General features: G+C 44.9%; 1 pseudogene; it reads left to right on the plus strand.

Annotated features, from left to right (window-relative positions):
- The first annotated feature begins 22003 nt into the window (after positions 1 to 22003).
- On the plus strand, positions 22004 to 22591 carry LOC119812950 (annotated as a pseudogene).
- The last annotated feature ends 431 nt before the right edge of the window (positions 22592 to 23022 follow it).

The raw sequence follows: 23022 nt of genomic DNA on the forward strand, positions 1-23022 counted from the left end.
TCTGAAGAGCAGGGCTGAGCTCCAATCACTGAGACATCAAGAGCTTTCCAAAAGGTGGAAGAGAAAGGTCCGAAGCCTGGTGCTGCAAGCAGAGTGCAATCTAAGTCTTCCCATCTCTCAGTCCTCCCTCCCCGACACTATCCATTTCCAAAAGGCCCTTGTTTTTAACTGCATGCTCAGCTCTTCAGTGTCCACTCTATCTACCGAAGGGCCCCATGTCCCATTCTACCAATGCACTCTTCTCCCTCTGCCCCAGTCAATGGAACTGCAGCTCCAGCCCTACTCCAGATGAATGGGAGTGAAATAGAGGAAGCTAAATCAGGAGAAAGCTTGTTTCTGTTAAGATTTGTACTAGTCGGGATTCTTTATAGGAGAGGAGCTGATAGACTGAACATACAACAAAAGGGGATTGAATAGCTTACACAATACGGTCTGGGTATTTCAAAAATAACTGTCTCACCCAGAGAAGCCAAGAATCTGGTTAGATGCTGGGTCCACAAAGCTAAATGCCATAGCGGTCCCACCCTGGCACTAAGGCCCAGAGGATCCCTGGAGACCCACTGGTCTTCAATCCATGCTGGAAGTCATTAGCTGGGTCTTGATATCAGTAAAGGAACGCAGCAGCTGCAGCAGCAGAGTAGACGGACTTGCCGTTGAGAGTGAAGACAGCCAGCAAAAGGCAATATGTTGATTTCTCCTACTGCTTTTTATCTGGGCTGCCACCCAAAGGTTCTGCTGATTTTATCTGAGGGTGGCTGTCCTCAGTTTAAACAGTCTGATCAAGTGTAAGCACCCGTTTGGCTTGCCTTTAACTAACTCTAGATTCAGGCAAGTTGATAAGTAAGATTAGCCATTACAAGATTCAAATATCTTTCTTTAATAAGCATTCTTCATATTGTTATTTGCGAGCCTTACATTTTTCCATGACTCTGATAGCGCTAACAGGAACAAGATTTCCCAGAATTCTCATTGTGTGTATGTTAGAACAAATCTGTAGAAATGCTTTCTCTGCTAAGCCAGAGGTACTCTGGCTAGAGACCCAAGCTCTGACAAAAGCACAAAGCTAATTCCTTGGGTAAAGAGGAACCTTTTCAGAAAATGGAAACAAGAGAGATCCATCTGTTAGAACCACCCACATTCCAGAGCCAGGGGCTCCCCATCCACCACCCCCACCTTTGATCTTCAACATTACTAAAGGCCAATGCGACATGTTTCCTTCTCTCTCTCTCTCTCTCTCTCTCTCTCTCTCTCTCTCTCTCTCTCTCTCTCTCTCTCTCTTTCTCTCATCCCCACTCAGAGGTAGCCTTTCATGCCCCCCAATAAATCTCTTGCATGGGATCTATTGTGTGGTGTGATCTTTGCAGTGTTCTTGGCCCTCCAATCGCCAGGACACCCTCTTGCCACAAAACCCTTACACCGCCTGCAATCAACTCATCGATAGATCAATAAAAATAACTTTTATCTATACCCTGGCTCATACAAAATAATTAAGACAAATTGATTGGTCCAAATGCAAAGCTATAAATCTTCTGGAAGATAATCACTAAAAACCCCATGACCTTGAATATTTCCTCAGTGCAACACTAAACATTCAGTCCTTAACAGAACAAACTGATAAACAGGACTTTATAAAAATTAAGACCTTCTGTTATTCTAAATCACTGTTAAGATTAGAAGAAATGGAGAAATGGCTCAGCAGGTAAAAGCACTTGATGCTCTTGTAGAGGATCCAAGCTCAGTTCCCAGCACCCACATCAAATGATGTGTGTATCGGACTCAAAGCCCACACTTTATTCATGTATAAATACTCCTTAAAGATGCATAAAGGATAAGAACAGCATTAGTACCCTAAACAACAACAAAATGACAGAGAGGAGAAATTTAAAACCATAGATGGATGAACTGGAGACAGCAGAGGTCAGAACTGAAAGCATCTGGGAAGATGTAGGGAAGTAGATTGTGATGCTGAGAAAAGAGTCGATATAATCACTCATATCCCAAGGGGTCTGGGAGAACTAACCCCCCTCCATGAAGTGTGACGGTCTCAGCAGCCACAAGGCAGAGAGATAGCTCCAGCCTGGGCCATTCAGAGTCTCTCCCCAGTACTGGTCACTGATTGTTGTGAACCTTCCTCCTCCAAAATGAGATGGAGCAGTGTGGTTCTCGGCACACAGAACTCTTCTGCTCAGAAGAACCAAGGGCAGTTCTTAATTTGAGATTAGAATGTCCACCAGTAAGTGTAGGTTCTAATTGGATTCCTCTGTCTCTAATTTGAGTTATCTGGCTCACTCAACTCTTGCAGGTATCAAACTTTAATTCTATGCAAATCAACGAATGCTTATCTGGGGCCTATTATGTGCACAGAGATAGGGCTAGGGAATCAAGAAAATGTCTGTTTTGCCTCCTGGGACTCATGATCTAGCAAGGAAGAAAGATAAAGTAAGGGGCCATAATTCCAGGCAGAGTATGATAAGGGCTGTAACAGAGACCTCAACAGTAAAGACAGGGAAAGAGGAACAAGATTAAACTCTACGAGTTTCTCAGTGCCAAATTGTGTGGTGTGGCGGGGGGTGGGGGAGTCTGTATTTGTCTACATATATTCATGGAGGCACATACATATGGGGGTCAGAGGTCAACCCCTGGTCTCATTCCTCAAGATCCATCTTCCGTGTTTGTCAAGACAGGGTTTCCCACTCCTCTGGAGCTCACTAAGCAGACTAAACTGGCTGGCCAGCGAGCCCCAGGATGCTCCTGTCTCTGTCTCCCCATCACTGCTGTTATGATTGGTCACTATTTCACCTGGCTTTCTTGTTTTTTTTTTTTTTCACACAGGTTCTGGGGACTGAACTTGGGTCCTCATGCTTATACGTTGAGCACGTTATATCACCTGAGTCATTTCCCAAGCCCTAGTATACTTTTTCTACAATGCAGTGTTACTGTTTGTACCTTAAGACATACTTAAACTTTAGAGGTGACTTCAGCAACTATTCCTGACAGCTGACTGTAGCACAAGTCTGTGGTTTACACCAACAGGAGCTACTACAGATGGTGCTGATCTATACTAAAGCCCCGGGTCACTATGCTGTGTGAGGATTACTATGCTCTTTTCCACAGAGGAAGGCTTGGTTTAGTTTGCTTACTGTTGCTATGATAAAAGAAAAAAAAAACCATGACCCAAAGTAACTTGAGCAAGGAGAGTGTTTATTTCGGCTTACACTTCCAGGTAATAGCTTATCACTTAGGGGACCCAAGGCAGGAAACCAAGCAGGGGCTTGAAGCAGAAACCATGGAGAAGCACGTTGCTGGCTTGCTCCCAGGCTCTCACTCAACTAGCTTTCTCATATATTCAAAGACCACACCTGTCTAGAGACAGCTCTGCCCACAGTGAGCTGGGCTATCCCACACTGATCCTCAGTTAAGACAGTCTGTCACAGACAGGGTCATAGGCCAATCCGATCTGGGCAGTTTCTTAATTGAGACTTCCTCCAATGACTCTAGACTGTGTCAAGTTGATGGCACAAGCTAAGACAAGACTCCTTGCATTGTCGCCTGAGTTTTACCACTTTCTCATCCCGGGTTGTTTGTCGTCTGAGACAGAGTTCCATGTAGCTCAGGCTGCCTGGAAACTCTCAACTTGCCGTGGAGTTGAAGATGATCATGAAATTCTGATCTTCCTGACTCCAACTCCCAACTAGTGAGATTATAGGTGTGTGCCAAGATACCCAAACCCCTCATCTATTGCACTGAGTTTTGCACTGAGAGCTATCATGACCACCACTCAAGTGAAATGCATCCGTCTGCTGCCTGACCACCACTCTCTGCTCTGTTGGAAACTTTCTCCAACCTACTTCAAAGCTTTCGGCTCTCTTCCTAATGGGGAGGGTCACCACAGTACTAACCTTCAGACAAATGAAGATTGCAGCCTCATCATGGTTGGTAGCTTTCAGGAGTGTCTGCCCATCACGCTGAGGAGCTGGGACAGGAAAGGGATTGCTATAAGCCATGACTAACAAGAAAAGCAAACTTAACTAATTCGGAAGCAGGGAGACAAAAAAAAAAACCTGCCAATTAGACAGGAAGTGAAGCAGATAGGGGCTGTGATATAGCTCCATGCTAGAGCACCTGGCAAGTATAAGAAAGGCCCTGCATTCTATCTCCAGCATAGAAAGACAGCGAGGTCTGGGGGTGTACATCTGTAATCACAGAACTCAGATGGTGGGCACAGGAGGATGAGGAAGTTAAGGCCAGCTGGGACTTTGTAAGACCTCTTCAGAATGAAAGGAAGAAGGAGGGAAGGTGCTATAGGATAATCTTTCATTACACTCTGAATATGTATTGCTCTCATTGGTTAATAATAAAGCTTATTTGGCCTATAGCAAAGCAGAATAAGGTTAGGTGGGAAAGTTAAAAAAAAATATATGGAGGAGAAGGGTGAAGTAAAAGAGAGATTCCAGCCAGCCACCAGAAGAACAAGATGTGCTAGAGAACAAGTAAAGCCATGAAGCCACTTGTCAAAATGTAGATTCATAGAAATGGGTTGACTGAAGTTTTAAAAGCTAGTTAATAATAAGCCTGAGCTATAGACTAAATATTTTATAATTAATAATAGCTTTTCTGTGATTATTTGGGACCAGATGAATGGGACAAAAGAAAAGCTCTGTCTCTGTTTACATATGGCGCTCCAACATGGTGCACGTACATCAACATGAAGCCTCAGAAAAGTTTTTTTTTAAAAAAAAAAAAAAAAAAAAAAAAGTTCTAAACACACAAAAACAGAACCAAGAGCAACTTCATAGTTGATGTCTCTCACGTGGGCTACAGTACTGAACTGCATCCCCTGGCCATGGCAGGCTTGAGGTGCAGCATGGCGGACTCCTGCAGTCTCTCACAGGCTGCAGTACCAAAAGCCTTCTCCCAGCCTCTGCCTGTGGGCTTGAGAGTACAACTGTGCACTGTTTAGCAGATTTAGGGGTTTTGCTCATATAGACGAAAAAGGTTAGAGATACACAGTAAGGACAGATTCCTACAAAAAGGCTTCTAAACGGGTTGCAGCATGTTTGAAAATGTTCATAGGCTTGGGAGAGAGAAGAGAAAGGATAGAAACAGTCATAGATTTAAAACATGATATAAAGTAAAATAAAAATCTTAAAAAGGGAATAGAGGAATAAAAAATATAATAATCCACATAAAAATAAAAATACATAGAGAGTTTGGATTATATATACTATCATGTTTCCTTTTTTTAACTGTAATGAGCTAGCTACTGAGAGACATTTGATTGTAAACAATCTACATATTCTAAAAATATCTTGACTCTAAAATTGAAGCCAAAAGATATATCATTTTGGAAAAGAGATTCCACAGGAAATGAGAGGCTCTGGATTCATTCTGGGTAAAGAAAAATCAAGTTTGATCAAGGAAGACAACCTGAAAAATCCCTGATGGAAGTGCGTGGCCCAGATGATCCAACATTTCAGAGAACCTCTGTTGTAGTTTCCTCTGGGTTCTGCATCCAGAACAGCTTCAAGGCTGCTGAATGAGATGATCTAGACTCATAAAATACTCCAGCCAACACTTGACAATTATTCTGATTTTCTCAGTGTCCCTCAAAGATCACTGGCACCCATCAATCAGCAGGAAGTAGTCTAGAAAACTACATCCACATTCCCAAAATATTGGTTAAAAATGTTTATTGTCATTTAAGGAGAGTTGGTTACAAATTGTTATTGATCATAGTCAATCTTCTTCTAAAAGAAGAAAGTGAGATATGATATAGAAATGATGGAGGGAAATGGTATATCATTGAATCTACTTTATCTAGAAAATAACTGCTAATCTCAAAATAATTTACATTGGTATAGATTTTAGTTTATTGATATAAATTTGAGGTCAATTTTGTTATACTGTATGTATATTTCTACTCTTGTTTAAGGTATTTTGTTTATAAAGCTCAATTAAAATGTAAAGTATAATTAAAAATACAAAATTACAAAGATACAGTTAGTCATTTATAATAGTAAAACTTATAGACATGTTAGTTTTCTAGATATACAAAGATATATTTCAAATAAATAGGTATTCTTCAAACATTTCAGAGACCTAAAAAATATGGCATTTAAAATGGTTTTTTTTTTTTTTTTTTTTTTTTGGTTTTTCGAGACAGGGTTTCTCTGTAGCTTTGGAGCCTGTCCTGGAACTAGCTCTTGTAGACCAGCCTGGTCTCGAACTCACAGAGATCCGCCTGCCTCTGCCTCCCGAGTGCTGGGATTAAAGGCGTGCGCCACCGCCGCCCAGCTAAAATGTTTTAATAACTTAGATTTTTCATGACAGTGAGACACATCTACTCCTGGCAGCACCAATGTACTCCAGAGAAGATGATAGACATCCAAGAACTCCATATGGGTTTAATTTCTTTATGACAAAAGCTAGCTATATGGACACAAAAAACTGTCATTATCTCAACTGCTGACAGTTTCTGTCTACACTGGACCAATAGGATACAAGAAAGATGACTGCCAAACTTAGCCAAGACAAGGTAGGACAGTCCTTCAAAATTTCCTACTTCACAAAAATTCTGTCAAATTTGATAGGCCTGAAGGCCAAAGATGTATGCCCCAACATTACAGAGGACTCTTGATTGACAGTCCAGGCAGTCAGTTGTTTCTGTCATTTCTCACATTTTTTGGAAGTTGTTTGCCTGCACTTCCTGCTTACTCAGGTAATATTATTTTCTTCTCAAGCCTTTGATGGAGTTGGAGAATAGATAATTACAGTTTTTCTTAGTTATGATAACAAAGTAAATTAGATATAAACTTTAAACTGACCAAGATAGGATATATAATTAGATGGTTTCTCTAATTTTGTCAAATACAAATAGGCTAGATATTGTAACTATAATTCTGACTTGATAACTGTTTTTCTATATTCAATTCTAATGTGTTAAAGTTAAAACCTTCACAGAAAGAAGGAAAGAAAGGAAGGAAGGAAGGAAGGAAGGAAGGAAGGAAGGAAGGAAGGAAGAAAGAGGAGGAAAGGAGGAAGGGATGGAGAGAGAGAAGGAGGAATGAGAAGAGGGAAGGGAAGGGAAGAGAGGGAGGGAGTGAGGGAGGAGGAGGGACAGAAGGAGGGAGAGAAAGGGGGAAGAAAGAGAAAGGAGGCAGCTAGACCTAGGGGCCTGTTATACAAACAAAACTGTACAGATTAAAAAGAGATCTTACATGTTCTGTTGCATGATGATCAGAGGACACATATGTCAGAACATTATGACTGACACACAGTGATGTTCAGTAAATGCAAAAATATATAGAACACTGCATGAGATCTGGGACTAAAGGGAGGGAACCTGTTTGTGTCTATTAGAGTAGAGAACAGTGCTAGCAGATTTCTTATTATGATCTCTTATTCATGAATTTTAGCCAAGCCATTCATACCATACGTCTGTTGTGTCCACACTGTATGTCAGGCAGCATTTCTAGGCTCTCGACTTATTGTATTAAACAAGCCTTCATAGAGGCCTCTAGGATGGGCCATGAGCCCTTTACGGAGTCTGATAAAAAAATAAAAAAGACCTGGGATTTAAAACCCTTCAAGGCTAACTTACAAAATGATGCCGAATGGGGACTACTCTCAATTGATGGGGATTTGGGATATACAAAAATGAAGACTATACAAAGTGGGGTGTGGAAGGGAATCAGTGAGGCAAGCCTCCTTAACTCACCCCCGTGGCTCTCAAGGGTCATCTCAAGAGTCTGCAGATAGGCAGGAGGGAGAAGCCCTGGGGTCAGGCTTACAGCCTAGAAAATACAGAGAAGCAAGATGGGGGCCCTGACAGCCGCTGAGATACCCTGTCCTCATTCTCTCTGCAGGGAGACACACCAGGTATGAAAGGATGAGATGGACACTTTATTTACTATGGGAACGAGGGGATAGATGCATAGGTTTGAGGGGCACAGCAAAAACACAGACATGACTGAAAGATTAACTTCTGTCCATTGTATTTGTTTGACAAGAAATATCTTGTCCTAATGTTAATTTTTAAAAAAGATTCTGGTGCTGGAATTAATGTGGAAAACGAGACTTCCTCTGTTTGGGACTACTACCGCCTCTGACCTTCTTTGCGTATTTTCTCAACTCCTTCCAGACAGAAGGAGACTGTGTGAAACAATTCTCTTTGTCGGAAACACTTTACATCCAAGTATTCTCGGCTCTCTGAGAGCAATCCTGCTTTTAATGAGACTTTTTATCAATTAGTTTCCTCTTTCAGGATTCCTGTTCTCCCAGTTCGCTTTGAAATACAGCTTCCTCCAGACTGTCTTTTTCCGTAGACTAGCCTTCTTCCTGGACTTTGAAAGAGCTCAATAACAACTAATTTGGAACTTAACAGTAAAAAACATTAGTACTAATTCTGCCAATTTTTCTATGCCATGAAGAAACAATTAAATTTTATTTGAATTAAATCTACAAGCTCAGATACTTTAAAAAAAAACAGATCTTTTGGATTTCTTGGGATAACACTGAATCAAGTTGGTGTTAGCCTGAAATATTAAAATGTGAACATTGTCATCATGAAAATTTCTTACATTCATAAGCTGATCAAGAAACTAGAAAGTGTGGGGTTAGGGGAAGGGAGCCCTCTAGTCCTCTGGCCTAATTCCGTATTCTGTTTAGGCTTTTGCTGATAATAGTTTAAATCACTCCTAGCCTTTATCCGCAGCAATGATTTTAGTTTCCTCTTTCGAACGCCTAGGACTATAAGGGCACGCTTCCCCAGGTACCATGAGAAGTTTTATGAACTCTTTTAGCACCTTTCCCTGGAGAAGGTAGGTTTAAGAGACGAAAATGTCATATTTCATTAGTACATCCCCGCTCACACAAATTTGGAGTTCAGGAGAGAGAATGCTTGTAAACTGAACCCAAAATTGACAAATTGGGCCTCTGTTTAAAAGCTGAGACCCTCAAATAGAGACACACACTCACCCAAGTCAACCTTAATCCACAAGGCAGTTACTCTCCTGAACAAGAAACGGCTCCCGTGAAGACTCTGCCAGGCCAGCACATCTAGACAGACCCATCCTGAAGCAGCGCTAAAGGTCATCTGGCTGGGTGTTGGGGACTAGTGGGCTTTCAACCATCATTTGTCACCTACATGGATCATAACATAGAATCAGGGTGCCTTCAGGAGACCACTTCCTAAATATAACCCCAGCAGCACAGACACTGAGAGCAACAATTAATAAATGGGACCTCCTGAAACTGAAAAGCTTCTGTTAAGCAAAGGACACGGTCAACAAGACAAAACTGCAGCCTATTCAGAGAGCCCGGTTTGATCGCATTCAGTCCCGGTCCAGCTGGATTTGGTGAGCTCCCATTAGAAGAGGCACAATGTCTCAGTAGGTGGACCAACCCCTCACAGTCCAGACTTCTTTGCTCATCTACTCCCTCCTTCTACTCTTCAACTGGACCTTGGGGGCTCAATCGGTTGCTCTGATGAGGGTCTCTGTCTCTATCTCCAAAATGGGGGCTGACTGAGAAGCCATTGATAAAGGCACTGGGACTTGTTTCTACTTCATGTACTGGCTTTTTGGGACCCTAGTCTATTTGGATGCAAAGCTTCCTAGGCCTGGGTGTGGGGTGGGGGGCCTTGGACTTCCCACAGGGCAGGGTTCCCTACCCTCTCTTAAGGAGGGAGGGGGAGGGAGGAGGATGAGTGGGGGAGCCGGAGGGGAATGGGAGGAGGGGAGGAATTGTAAATTTTTGAATGGAAAAATAAATAAATTTTTAAAAAGTAGCCTACAGATTGGGAAAAGATCTTCACCAACCCCACATCAAACAGAGGGCTGACTTCCAAAATATATAAAGAACCCAAGAAACTTGACATCAAAAGAACAAATAATCCAATTAAAAAATGGGGTATAGACCTAAACAGAGAACTCTCAACAGAGGAATATAAAATGGTTGAAAGACATTTAAGGAAATGTTCAACATCCTTAGCCATCAGAGAAATGCAAATCAAAACAACTCTGAGATTCCATCTTACTCCTGTAAGAATGGCCAAGATCAAAAACACTGATGACAGCTTATGCTGGAGAGCATGTGGGGTAGGGGAATGCTCCTCCACTGATGGTGGGAGTGCAAAGTTACACAGATACTTTGGAAATCAGTATGGTGATTTCTCAGAAAATTAGGAAACAATCTACCTCAAGACCCAGCAATACCACTGTTGGGTATATACCCATAAAATGCTCAATCATACCACAAGGACATGTGCTCAACTATGTTCATAGCAGCCCATTTGTAATAGCAAGAACCTGGAAACAACCTAGATGACCCTCAATGGAAGACTGAATAAAGAAAATGTGGTACTTTTACACAATAGAGTACTACACAGCAGTAAAAATTAATGACATCTTGAAATTTGAAGCAAATGGACGGATCTAGAAAAAAAACATAATGAGTGAGGTAGCCCAGACCCAGAAAGACAAATATAATATGTATTCACTCATAAGTGGCTTTTAGACATATAGCAAAGAAAACCCAGCCTACAGAAAACCACAAGCCCAGAGAACCTAGACAACAAAGAGGACCCTAAGAGGGACATACATGGATCCACTTGTGAAAAAGACAAGATCTCTTGAGTGAATTGGGAGCATGGGGGTCATGGGAGAGAGTAGAAAGGGAGAGGGGAGGAAGGGAGAGGAGTGGAGATAAACGTATAGCTCAATAAAAAACAATGAAAACGAAAAAATAATAAAAATTTAAAAAGTAAAATTAAAAAAAAAGAATTGGGGTGCCTTTCACCTCCCCATTCATGATGTCTGAGGCCTTCACGTGGCTATTAAGAAAGAACAGACATACTGTCCTGGCAAGGATAAGGATATTTTAAAGAGGCATTTGTGTCTCTCAGTTTGGCTATCAGACTATTAAAACAATAGACCCATAAAGCCGGAGTTTCCCCACCCCAACCCTCAGGAGCCTCATGCTGGGAGAGGAAAAAGCCTAACACACATACACAGACACACACACACACACACACACACACACACACACACACACACACCCTCCCATGCCGAGTCAGCCTTAGAGGAAATTGCTAGGTCACTCATAGAAGGGATGGCGATGGGTCCATGGTGGGCAGAATCACTCCTGGCTGGGACTGTATACATGCTCATCTCTCTGACCCTCTGTTTAAACCTTGACTCCACTCCAAGACCCTGAAGATGAATGAAGATGACATGGGCTGGAATATCATGCTACATTTGTCCCTATTCCCAATGTGGCCGATGAATGAATCTCCCCTTTCAGTTTTTCAATATTAATTTGCCTTTTTTAAATAGGAAAATTATGGAAAAATGGGTGGCTGAACAGGGCTTGATAGGGTCACGGGCAGTCATAGAAATGCCTTGTACAGAAAGACCATAAATTGAAGGAGCAGAGAGACTCCAACCACCGCAGACCGCACCCAATAGCTATAAAACGTACCCAACTGAGAAGCACTTCGTCCGTAGAGAGCAACTCTCCAAACTTATAACCCTAATAAAGTGCTCATCCCAGGCTCTGAGAAGCCTGCACGGGGCTAGCAGCAAGCACCCCAGATTCTGCAGCAGATTCAAAAGCTGCCGGACGCTGGAGAGCACAGCAAAACTGGGCAAATGCTTTCATCTTTATGTTTTTATTAGTAATTAAGATGTGTGAATCTCTTATTTCACAAATAACTACTAAAAGAAGACCCTGTGCCTGGGATTATTCTAGATGCTGAGTGAGCAAGCCAATAAACGTCCCCACACTCAGAATTCATATACTCAATGATTTGGTTTGATTTTTAATTACGTAGATAGTGCATAAGTGCATATCTTCATGTGGGCATAGGCAAGTGTGGGAAGCTGAGAATGCCAGAGGAGGATGGCACGTCCCCTGGAGCTGGAGGGACAGTAGTCTTTATGGGCAGCCCACGCAGGTCCTGGGACCCAAACCCGGGTCCTCTATAAGTGCAGCAAGAACTCTTAACCACTGAGCCATCTCTCCAACCCCGATGTTTTATTTCTCTTTATTTTGTTTAATATAATTATTAGATCCCAGACCCTTTAGCTGCTGCTGTGAGGGGCCTTCCAGGTCTGGCCACACCCTCTGCCATCTCTGTCCGCTCCAGGTACTGCTATGAAGATCTGACAGACAATATCCAGTTCTTGCAACTTTCCTCTCCCTTCTCCTCTCACCAGCATCCAAAGGACTTGATTGCAGGCACACAGTGTATGTTACATATTAACGGAGCCTGCACTTCGTGGGGTAGAACCTCTCTGCCGCCTCGGGAGCCCTTAAAGGTTCACATTCTGCTTGTCTGAGCTGCTCTTCAGATCCCCGCTGCACCGTCTACAGCACTAATAGCTCTTCTCACAGAACTCCCACCCAAAGGACTATCCGCCTCTCCCCAGAAGGTCCTCTCATCTAATAATCCAGTACATCTTTGTCGTGTGCACTCAGGCATCTCCAATTTGTGACCTGAAATGCAGCCACATGGCCATTGTAGAGTGGAGAGCAGCCATACCCCGCTAGAAAAGACCCCAACTAGGTGAGGGGTGGGAGTATGGACAGGTCAGAAGAAAGGTCGGCTGTGACCTTGTGACCAGACACAATGCCAGGTGTAGTCTCCCTGTCTCCTCTCCTCTTTCTATAGCCAAATTCTCCTCTTCCTCCTCTCTCTCCCTGCGCTAATTAATATGAGGGCTGGTTGGTGATTAACCTCCAACTCAGTCTCTAACAGGTATTTATATGGAACTGTAACTGAACTGTAGAAATAATTCATTTCACCTGAAATGGAGCTGGTACCTGCCAGAGTTTAGAGGGGGTGTTCACTTGTCCAAAGGATAATTTCATCCTTAACCACACAAGTCTGTGTCTGAAAGTTTAAATACGCATGTAGCTGTTGTATTACCAAGGAGGCAGACAAAGTAAATGAGCCCCCAGCCCTCTGGTCTGGATTGTTCTTTGGGGTTTGGATCTAAGACTGGGGGTGGGGCTTCTTTACTGCTGACTGCAAGGGTCCTTTTGAGAGAGAAGCAGGAATAGTGGAGGGGAACTCCCTCATCCCACCTCACCCAGCAGCGGCCCTCGGCCCTCGCCTTGGCTTGGCAGCTGAGTCCAGACACCGGGAGTTCCCTGCTCCCTAAGACTCCTGGTAACCTAGATCCTTGTAAACTCCCCCTCCTCCTTCTCCTCCCAACCTCAAACGAGGGTTACTTTCTACATTGACTGCTGGCTACAATAAAGCCTTCTGTTAATGTGTTCCACTTTCTCAACCTGGCTGAATCCCGACAGTACAGACACAGCTGCTCTGTGAAGAGAGTTCCAAGAAGCACAGTGCTCAACACTGTCATTGGTCTGTAACTGTGTGTGTGTGTGTGTGTGTGTGTGTGTGTGTGTGTGTGTGTGTGTGTGTGTGTGTGTGTGGTCACATGCATGAGATTGTGAACACATGTAGAGGCCAGAAGACAGCTCAGGTGTCGTTCCTCAAGGACTCTCCTCCTCTTTGTATTTTAGAAAGGGTCTCTCCTTGATCTAGAATTCACCATGTAGACTTACCGAGCCCGCAAGCATCTACCTGTCTCCCTAACATGGAGATTACAAGCATTCACCATCACACCTGGCTGCTGCTGCTGCTGCTTCTTTTTTTATGTGAGTTCTGGGGAATTGAACTTGGGTTCCCACACTTGCAAGACAAGCACTTTACCAATACCATCTTCCCATCCGCCATCAATATCATCAAAGACTGCTCAGAATAAGCATCAGGAGTGGGCTTAGAAGGCACACCAGTCATTGTACAGTAGAGACAACTTAGCACAGGGCTCTCCATACACAAGACAAGTTCTCAGCCACTGGCAGGCACTGCCATTTTAGATGTGTCCACTCTTGTCATTGCTTTCTTTTGTGAGTCAACGTCTGGTTTCACTTCCTGGCCTCATCAGACTGGCCTTCAGCAATCAGACTCCTCTGGGCATGATGCTCAGTGATGATATTCATGGCACAGACACAATAGGGTGAAGAGGCAACAATGAGCAAGCTCCTTTTCCTAAGATGCCCACAGCCTGGAAAAAGATGGGGAGCTACTGCTGGTAGGCCTGTTAGCTGTTCCCAAGGCTACGCGACTGTGGAGATCCACTAGGTACTCAGCAGGAGGCTGTACTTAGAGCTGCTGAGATCTGCTACCATGACAGGTATAAGCAATACCAGACCATGAACAAAGCAGTCCAGACCCACAAACAGGAGTCTACCCACTCTCCCACCATGAGGGGATCCACAGACCTCTCTCCACGCACCATGCAAACTCTACTTCTACTCAAGGAGATTCATCAGAGACAAAGGTTTTCAGAGGAGAGCTGGCCACCCAGGCAACCTCTGCCTAGCATGTACCAAAAGTTCATACTCCCAGGAAGAAAGCAGATGTTAGACAGCAACTGGCATCCTTTGGACAAACAGCACACGGCCCACTTCGGAATGATTATTGCATCTGTCCTCTGGTCTCTTCTCAACCACAGTCTCCCACGGGCCAGGAAACAGACCAGACTTTCCTACTACAGGACAGCTTGACTCCCTCTGGGTCCTCAGCACATACCTGTCTAGGGGAAACCCTTCCTGAGCCCCCACGGGATAAGGAGCCCTCCTTACAGACACCCTGTCCTCCTCTCTGCAACAGAAAACACAGGGTACCTAAAGTTACCTGGCTCCCCACCACACACCCGTCTCCTAGAATAAATTTTGAATTTATGATAGTCAGCATTTGTCAGGAATTCACAGCACTCCGGGTACCATGCTGTCTTTCTGGGCCCCTCAGTAGGCACAGGTGGGGAAATCAAAACTCAGAAAGATGAGTGACCTGGATGGTACAGGTGGTCACGGGCAGAGTCAGAAATAAAGCCAGATCTTATTTCTGGGGGGGGTCAGGGATTCCTCATGGTATGCTGTGTTCTGTGTAAATGACAGCCAAGTGAGGTAGGCACAGTCAGAGTGACAAGCATGACACAGTCGGGCCTGGGTATGACAGACTCTCCTCCCCCTCAATGATCCCTGGGTTCTGGTGACATCTGATGAATGGCCCAACACAGTTTTATCGAAGAGGCAAATGTGACAGAGACAGACAGGCAGCAAGGTGGCTTTTTCTGGCTTTATTTCCAGTACCTTACAATCCAGGGAAGGCAAACCCTGAGGCAGACCTTGGGAAATGGTTGCCCTATCCACAGCTTTCCTGCCCCCAAATGATGTGATGGAGGGTTAGGAGTAAGGAGGGGAGAGGACAACCCCTTTACCTTGAGCGCATGTTCTCCAGGCACAGAGACATGAAGGAGCAGCCGTTTCTCGCTCCGACAGATCCAAGTCACATGCTAACAGCTGGAGCCACCGATGGCCTTTACCACGGCCCCTAGTGGGTCTGTGTTCCCTCCATTCCTGGATATGTTAAAATATTCTAAAGCCAAAGTATAAAAGTGATTTACTCATTGAAAATCAAAGGGGAGAGTGTCTGATCATCCTGTTACTGGGGGGAAAGATGAAGAAGAAGAAAAAACTTGACAATTGTCCTTGATAATAGGATGTACTTGACTCACGTGTTCCTGGGGCTGATTACTGCAAATTGTGATTTCAGAAAAGCTGCTAATCAGAGGAAATTGGGGGGCCACCCCAGGAGGGGAACAAAGCTAGAGGAACTCTAGCTGGAGACTCTGCACAATGGGAAGGCAAGGAGAACTGTCACCCACAGTGGAGCAGGCCCGGTCTCTGAGGTCTCGGCCCAGGTTCAGTCTTTAGATGACCTGTTCTAGAAAACTGGACAACACATCATGACCCTAGCCAAAACAAAGGCCAGCTCTACCCTGGAAGCCTTTTCTGAATCAGACCCAGAATCTGAATCAAGTCACACCCGAGAAATGAGCTCCTGGTATGGAGAAAGTAACCCTTGCTGTTTGGTGTGGGGTCAAGGAAGAGAGGCCGCAGCTCAGCTTGCAGAATGGTTAACTGAGGCTCTTGGCACTTCGGTGTAGAACGGAAGATCTTCCCACAAGGTAGAGCCTCTGAGTCCCATTGTCACCCCGTGTACAGGAATGTCCCATCCATACCTTCCTGTGTCTAGAGGAAATAGGATATGTTGGGCTAGAATAGGATATGTTAACCAGAAACGACACGTTTCAGAATGGAACTAAAGAGTCATTGTATTTTTATTCCTGGGCCTGTATGTGTGCCTGTGTGAACTTATTCCACATGAGTGCAAGTACCCACAGGAAGTGAAAGGAGTTGGATCCTCTGGAGTTGGAGATACCAGTAGTTGTGAGCTGCCCAGTGTGGGTTCCGGGAACCAAAGCTAGGTCCTCTGGAAGAGCAACAATTGCTCATAACTATTATCTCTCTGGTCCCTAAAAAGGCTCTTTGATGCTATGAAAACCTTATATGGGCAGCAATATGAGTTCAGCCTCCCAGGGAGGAGTAAGGGAACTCCCTATCCTCCCACCCAAACCCCTCACCTGGTCTGGATCTCAGCTCCCACCACACTGCATGGTTACCTTCCACTTGACCCACTGAGAGCAGAAATTGCCTTGAATTAATACCTAAGATAAATACCGCCCCACCCGTGCATTCCTCATTAAGTATATATTCAACCTCATTGCTACAGCAATGAAATGCCCGACTTGCTTTGGCTCCCAGCTCTGGAGTTCCAGTAGGTGCTTGGGTAGACTCATTGCTTTAGGCCTCTGGTGGGTGTGTGGTCAGTGGCCCAGAGTGTACAGCAGAGCTAACTGCTTCTCCTCATAACCAGAAAGTAAAAGAGAAAGAGAAAGGGGATCACCTTTCTGACTGTGGGGCAGGTCCCACAGTCTCCTTCAAGGACACACCCCCAATGACCTAAGCCATTAGACCATTAGGCCCCTCCTCCTGAAAGTCCACAGCATCTCCCCTAAGTGCTACATGGGAACAAAGCCTTTGACAAGTGGCCTCTAAGGACATCTTGACTTGTTGAACACTAGTGTGGCACACATACAGCCATGTATTAAGGACAGACTGAGCGTAGGCTCCTACTTGCTCACTCCACTCTGAGTGTGGGCTGGGGTGATGGAGCCCAGTTAAGCCAGAGTGCCACTTGTCCCTACACTGCGCCTACCCATTCAATACATTTGGCCCAGCCAGGAAAAGAGGGGAGCCAGGTGAGCTGCAGAAACAGAAGGTGGGTATGAAGGTTAATGTGTAACCAGAAGTCTTGGCACTCAGCAGACTGTAGCCATAGCTTCCCTTCTGCTGGCACCCTCCCTGCTGAGATCGCAAGGGAACAGACGCCCCAGAAAAAACTACCAAGTCCTCCCTAAAGCAGAGTTAGGTCTGTATTGGAAACTCTTGAGCCATCTTGATGAGGAACCCAAGTGGCTGATATCCAGTTGCTTAGAAGAAATACGTGGTCAGCCTCTGAGAGATGTACAAATCTTTGTACATCATGGAGAAACAGAGAAAGAGATTTGACACCATCCATATTGTCATAAGCAATTTCTTGGCGTGTTAGCTGAGCAGGGCTGGAAACATACAAAACAGCCACCAAGGTGTGAATATCTCAAGAACAGCTACAGGCGCAGGAAAACGCTAATGAGAAAAGATGAATGTTATGTTTGTTATTCAGGGAGGGTACTGGCGGACAGTTACACATGCCATCCCCTAAATTAGAGCTATTTGTTCTCATAGAATTAATTGCAGAAATAAATAAAATTTATCTTCAATATTTGACATGTGATCCTAAAAATTAGAATTCATGAGCTCACATTTTCAATAACTCACATATAAATATAGACAAACGGATGTTTTAATGCAAATTTAATATACAGTAGTTAAATTAATGATTTTTCCCCGTTCGTTTTTAATTGGGAAAAAACCCTCACTGCCACACCATATAAATCAAACTAGTCCAGCATGTTGGCGTGATAGAGAAGTCGGCACGTTCGCGGCCATGTGTCAAGATCCGATTTGTTTAAAATAAATGGCTCCTGTTCCCAGTTCCGTATACAGCATCATGTTAATGCATATTCATAACCAGGTATTTCTTTCACCATTTTTTTCTCTTTTGAGATTAATAATTTCTGTATTAAAAAAAATAATTAGTGAGTCATCTGTTCCCAAGGGTCATGTAGGCCAAGAATGCTGTGCTCACTACTAGTGAATGTGACAGGGGCTGAAGAGATGGCTCCATGGGTAAACGCATTTGCCACACAAATGTGAGGACCTGACTTAGAACCCCCGAAACCCACATAAAACTGGATATGGGTAGGAACATATGTAATCCAAACAGCTAGCCTGGTATGCCCAGGGGAAAAACAGCTAAAGGATCCTGCCTCAAACGAGGTCGGTGGTAATGACTGACACCTAAGGTAGCCCCCTCTTTCTCTTTTTCTGTGCACACACACAGACAGGCAGAATGAATGAACAAATGAATGGGACACACACAGAGACAGAGAGACAGACAGACAGACAGACAGAATGAATGAATGAATGAATGAATGAGACACACACAGAGACAGACAGACTGACTGAATGAATGAATGAATGAGACACACAGAGAGACAGACAGACTGAATGAATGAATGAATGAATGAAGTGTTTCCCACTGCCCTAAGGTTTACTGTCTCAGAACTGGATATGAGTTGCAGGGTTTTGTATGGAGCCCTGCTAGGTAAAAGTGGGCCAGGTGGTCCGGGCACCAGACGTGGTAAAGGACAGAACCCAGAACACACACATCTGTTAATTGCTCCTACATTGAACTCATCTCGTCTCACCCGTGGTGATTGCTTCTTGATTTCATGCTAGATGGCTATACAGCTACCAAGAGCCTCTTGGTGAGTTTGTGGACCGTACCAAAAAGGCATTTTTATCACCGGTTTAATGCCCCATGGCTGACAGGGAACAGGCAGAAGAGAGGAGCGATGCTGGCGCTCGGGCATTATAGGGATCATTAACGTCGCGTTGGGAAGAGGGCTTGTTTTCAGTTGCATGGCCAGCACATGCCTGAAGTGATGCGTAGGCAAAAGATAACGCAGGGGTGGGGTACTCACCTTTCCTTGCCAGCTGCAGCGCCGTGCCCCCCATTACCTTGTCCCCGGCCCACCACTCTGCCAGGTCAATTCAGGGTTGGCGTGAAGGGGCACCATCCCTAAGTCCCCTACCGGCTGTATTCCCAGGGCAAAGGATGTAACCTGTCTCCCTACCCCAACCTGTTGCTTCTCAGTCGAGCTGAGCAGCCTAGAGAGACAGCCACTGCTCCTGATTCTGTTTTACCCAGACCACTCATGCAACAGATTTTACAAACTCTCCCCTCCCAGTACCCACAGAGGTTCCCGTTTGGTACCTGGCAGAGAGGTACATGCACAGGTTCTCCGTCAAACCTATCCCCGCCCTTTCTCTCAGCTTCCAGTATCTAGGGACTCCACCAAGAGGCAGAGTTTGTAGAACATAAGCATTCAATCACAGGACGAGAAGTGTTTTAAGAAACAGGAAACCATCCCGGTGGTAGAGTAACTGATGCGTGGATATCACGCACAGGACGGCATCCAGAGAGATGGCTTCACATAGGAAAGAAATCAGGCGTAAGTAAGGACTACATAATTTACAGATGACCCAGGGCAGCTGTGAATAACGAACATCCCCGAATTCTTATGCATTGTTTTACAGTCAACCCGCTCCTTCCCAAAGAAAAGCTCCAGGGATTGAGCTATATCCGTGACAAGATTTAAATGGCAGCCACGTCGTTGGCGTCTACAGTCAGGGGGGCAGGGTAGGGGAGGCTGCTCCAAAGAACCTATAAATTGTGTCCTAACAGATAGTTGGGAGCACTCAACTCCAGATCATGTAAACAGGACTCATCCAAACCCTGGCAACACCAAAAATACAGCCCTGATTTTCAAGATCAGGGGCTCTGCAGATGTGCGCACGCACACATATGTGGGTGTTTGTGTAGATGCAGGTGCTGTTTGGGGATATACAGGTATGTTTGGGTGGATGCAGGTACATATACCCCTGTGGATGTGAGTGTGCGTGTGAAGACCCAACACCAGTCATGGGTATCACTCTTCAGTAGTCCTGCATTGTGTTGGCTTCACCTCCCCCATTTTCTATTGTCCCATATGTCTCTGTGTATGTATGTTTTGCATATGTATGAACATGTATGCAGAGGCCTAAGCTTGGTGTCATACTCCTCAGTTGCTCTCTCTCACCTTATGCATTGGAGCGGGGTCTCTCCATCAGACCCAGGGCTGGCCCATTTGGTTGGCCTTGCTAGCCACCTTATTCTGCGAATCCTGTTTCCACCTTCTGAGGCTGGAATTCCAAACAACTGACACACCCACCTAGGTTCCAGTTGGGATTCAGGGATTTGAACTCTGGTCCTCATGCTGAACCACCGAGCACATTAACTTCTGAGACATAACTCCGGCCTCCACTACACTTTATGGAGCTCGCCAGTTAGGCTAGGCTGACTGGCCAGTGGACCTCCTGTCTCTGCCTCCCAGCATGGGGTTACATGCACACACCACCGCACACACTGCATTTTGCATGGGTTCTGGTTATCTGCCACACAGTTTACTGACTGGACTATATCCCTAACCTGATCACTGTGATTTTTTTTTGAGGAATCTGATTTTAAGATCAAATATCCTTTCACTTTCTCCTTCCACCCCAAGTCCACATGTTTTTGTCAAAGGTACCTCAGATGGACCAGGCAATAAACACAGAGGGAAAGAGTCCTGGGTTGACTGAACTGGTACGAAAACAAAGAAATGGTCCAAAGAGAATATGTCTGTCCACACAGCAGTGGCCACCAAAGACCCTGGACACACTGTGTCTATGGAGAGAAAACATTAACATGAGTTTTAAGTCAAGGGCAGTCATGTAACCTTGGCAACAGGGAAGCACCCTATGTATGTAAGAGCTGGCTATTCCATGTTGCTTCCAGAACTTGGTGCTGATGCAGGCACTACCCAGGATGGGATCATCCCCTTTCTGCCACCCACAGGCCACTCAGTGGAATTCTCTAAGACTTACCACATGGGATACAATTATAATGAAGTCCAAGAGCACTAGGAATAGAGACAGGCCATAGCCAGATGCAGAGCACCCTGGTCCCCAGGGCACAGATGCCTATGTACCCAGTCTTCATCATTTTTGCTGGCAACTGCCTTCCAAACACCCGTTCTTGTTGTGATCCAGCAGTGTCCCTGAGGCTTATCAGCTCTGACATACTCCCAACTCATTTATTTTTTTCTGTTCTCCCCACAATCACTTCTAGAGGGGCATAATTTCCCTAGCAAATGGCGCGGTTGTCAGAGTCCCCTGATTAAGAGGTCTGCATTCATTACAGCAGAAGAACGTCTACAGTGCAGCTGCAAAGGAGCCAACAAACAGTGCCCAGGACTGGGCTGGAGAGCCCTGCTTTCTGATGCCAAAGGAGCACCACCATTAGGAGTTTCCAATATGTTTTCTGTGGCAAAGCGAGTGGCCCTTTTGTCCAGGCCAGCTTGGGGACACCTCATATGCCAAAAGAGACAGTAAAGGCTACACAGCCAGGCTCTGTCTCTTAAGCCATGTTTTCTATCTCTCTCCTGCACCTCATCTATAAAGTAGGGATAAGAGAACAGCCTCCCTGACTGAGAGGAGGTAATAGGATTAAATGAGGTAATATTAGAAAAATAAAAGGTGTCTGGCATGTACTAAGTGCTTTGTAAGTGCTAACACAAGTAAATGGGGTTCATTTGTTCCAGCGTCAGAGTTGACTATGGATATTGGATCCCAATAACATGACTCAGGGATATGATATACATGGCCACAGGCATGTAGAAGGTGACACCCAGTCATGCTCCCTCAGGGCCACAGGAGACGGGCAGCAGAAGCATTGCTGTCTCCATATCACAGTCAGAAAGACTAAGGTCAGAGGGATAAAGGAAATAACTTACTCAAAATTACAAGGTGCTTTCCTTTTGCTGCTGCATCTGCAGCCATGATTATGGTCAGGCTTCAGAAGAGGCTTGCTTCTAGTGTCCACCACCATGGTAAAAAAGAAGGCCTGGTTGGACCCTAACGGGACCAATGAAACTGCCAATGCCAACTTCTATCAGCAGATCCAGAAGCTGGCCAAAGATGGGCTGATCATCCAGAAGCCTGTGACTGTCCATTCCTGGGCTCAATACCAGAGAAACACCTTGGCTCAACAGAAGGGCAGGCACATAGACACAGGGAAGAGGAAGGGTGCCGCCAATGCTCACAGGCCTGAGAAGGTGACCAGGCTGAGAAGGATGCAAGTCCTATGCTGGCTTCTTAGAAGATGAATCTGAGACTGAACACCACATGTATCATAGCTTGTACCTGAAGGTCAAAGGGAATGCAATAAAAAACAAATAATCAGATTCTCACGGAGCACACCTACAAGCTAAAGGCAGACAGGTCCACAAGAAGCTCCTGGCTGACCATGCTGAGGCCCATGGGTCTAAGACTTAGGAAGCAGGAAAGTGCCAAAAGGTGACACCTCCAGGCCAAGAATGAGAAGATCATCAAGACTCTGTCCAAGGAGGAAGAGGTCAGGAAATAAAGCTTCCCTCATGTCTGTCTACAGTGGCCTGGCTGGGGTCTCACATTGTTTACTGAAGTTTCTGTCCCACCCAGTTCCGCAGTTGTTCAGTCCCAAAGAAACACACAGAGGCTTATATTAATTCTAAACTGTTTGTCCTATTGCTCAGCCTCATTACTAACTACCTCTTACAACTTAAATTCACCCATAATTCTTATCTATGTTTGGCCATGTGGTTTGGTACTTTTTCTCAGTGAGGCATTCCCATCTTGCTTCCTCTGCATCTGGCTGCTGACTGCATCTCTGCCTTTCCTCTTCCCGGAATTCTCTTAATCTGGTTGCCCTGCCTATACTCCCTGCCTGGCTACTGGACAATCAGTATTTTATTAAACCAATATGAGTGACAAATCTTTACAGTGTACAAGAGCATTATCCCACAGCATCATGAGGAT

Source organism: Arvicola amphibius, chromosome 4 (assembly GCF_903992535.2).
Source record: "Arvicola amphibius chromosome 4, mArvAmp1.2, whole genome shotgun sequence".
Classification (NCBI taxonomy): domain Eukaryota; kingdom Metazoa; phylum Chordata; class Mammalia; order Rodentia; family Cricetidae; genus Arvicola; species Arvicola amphibius.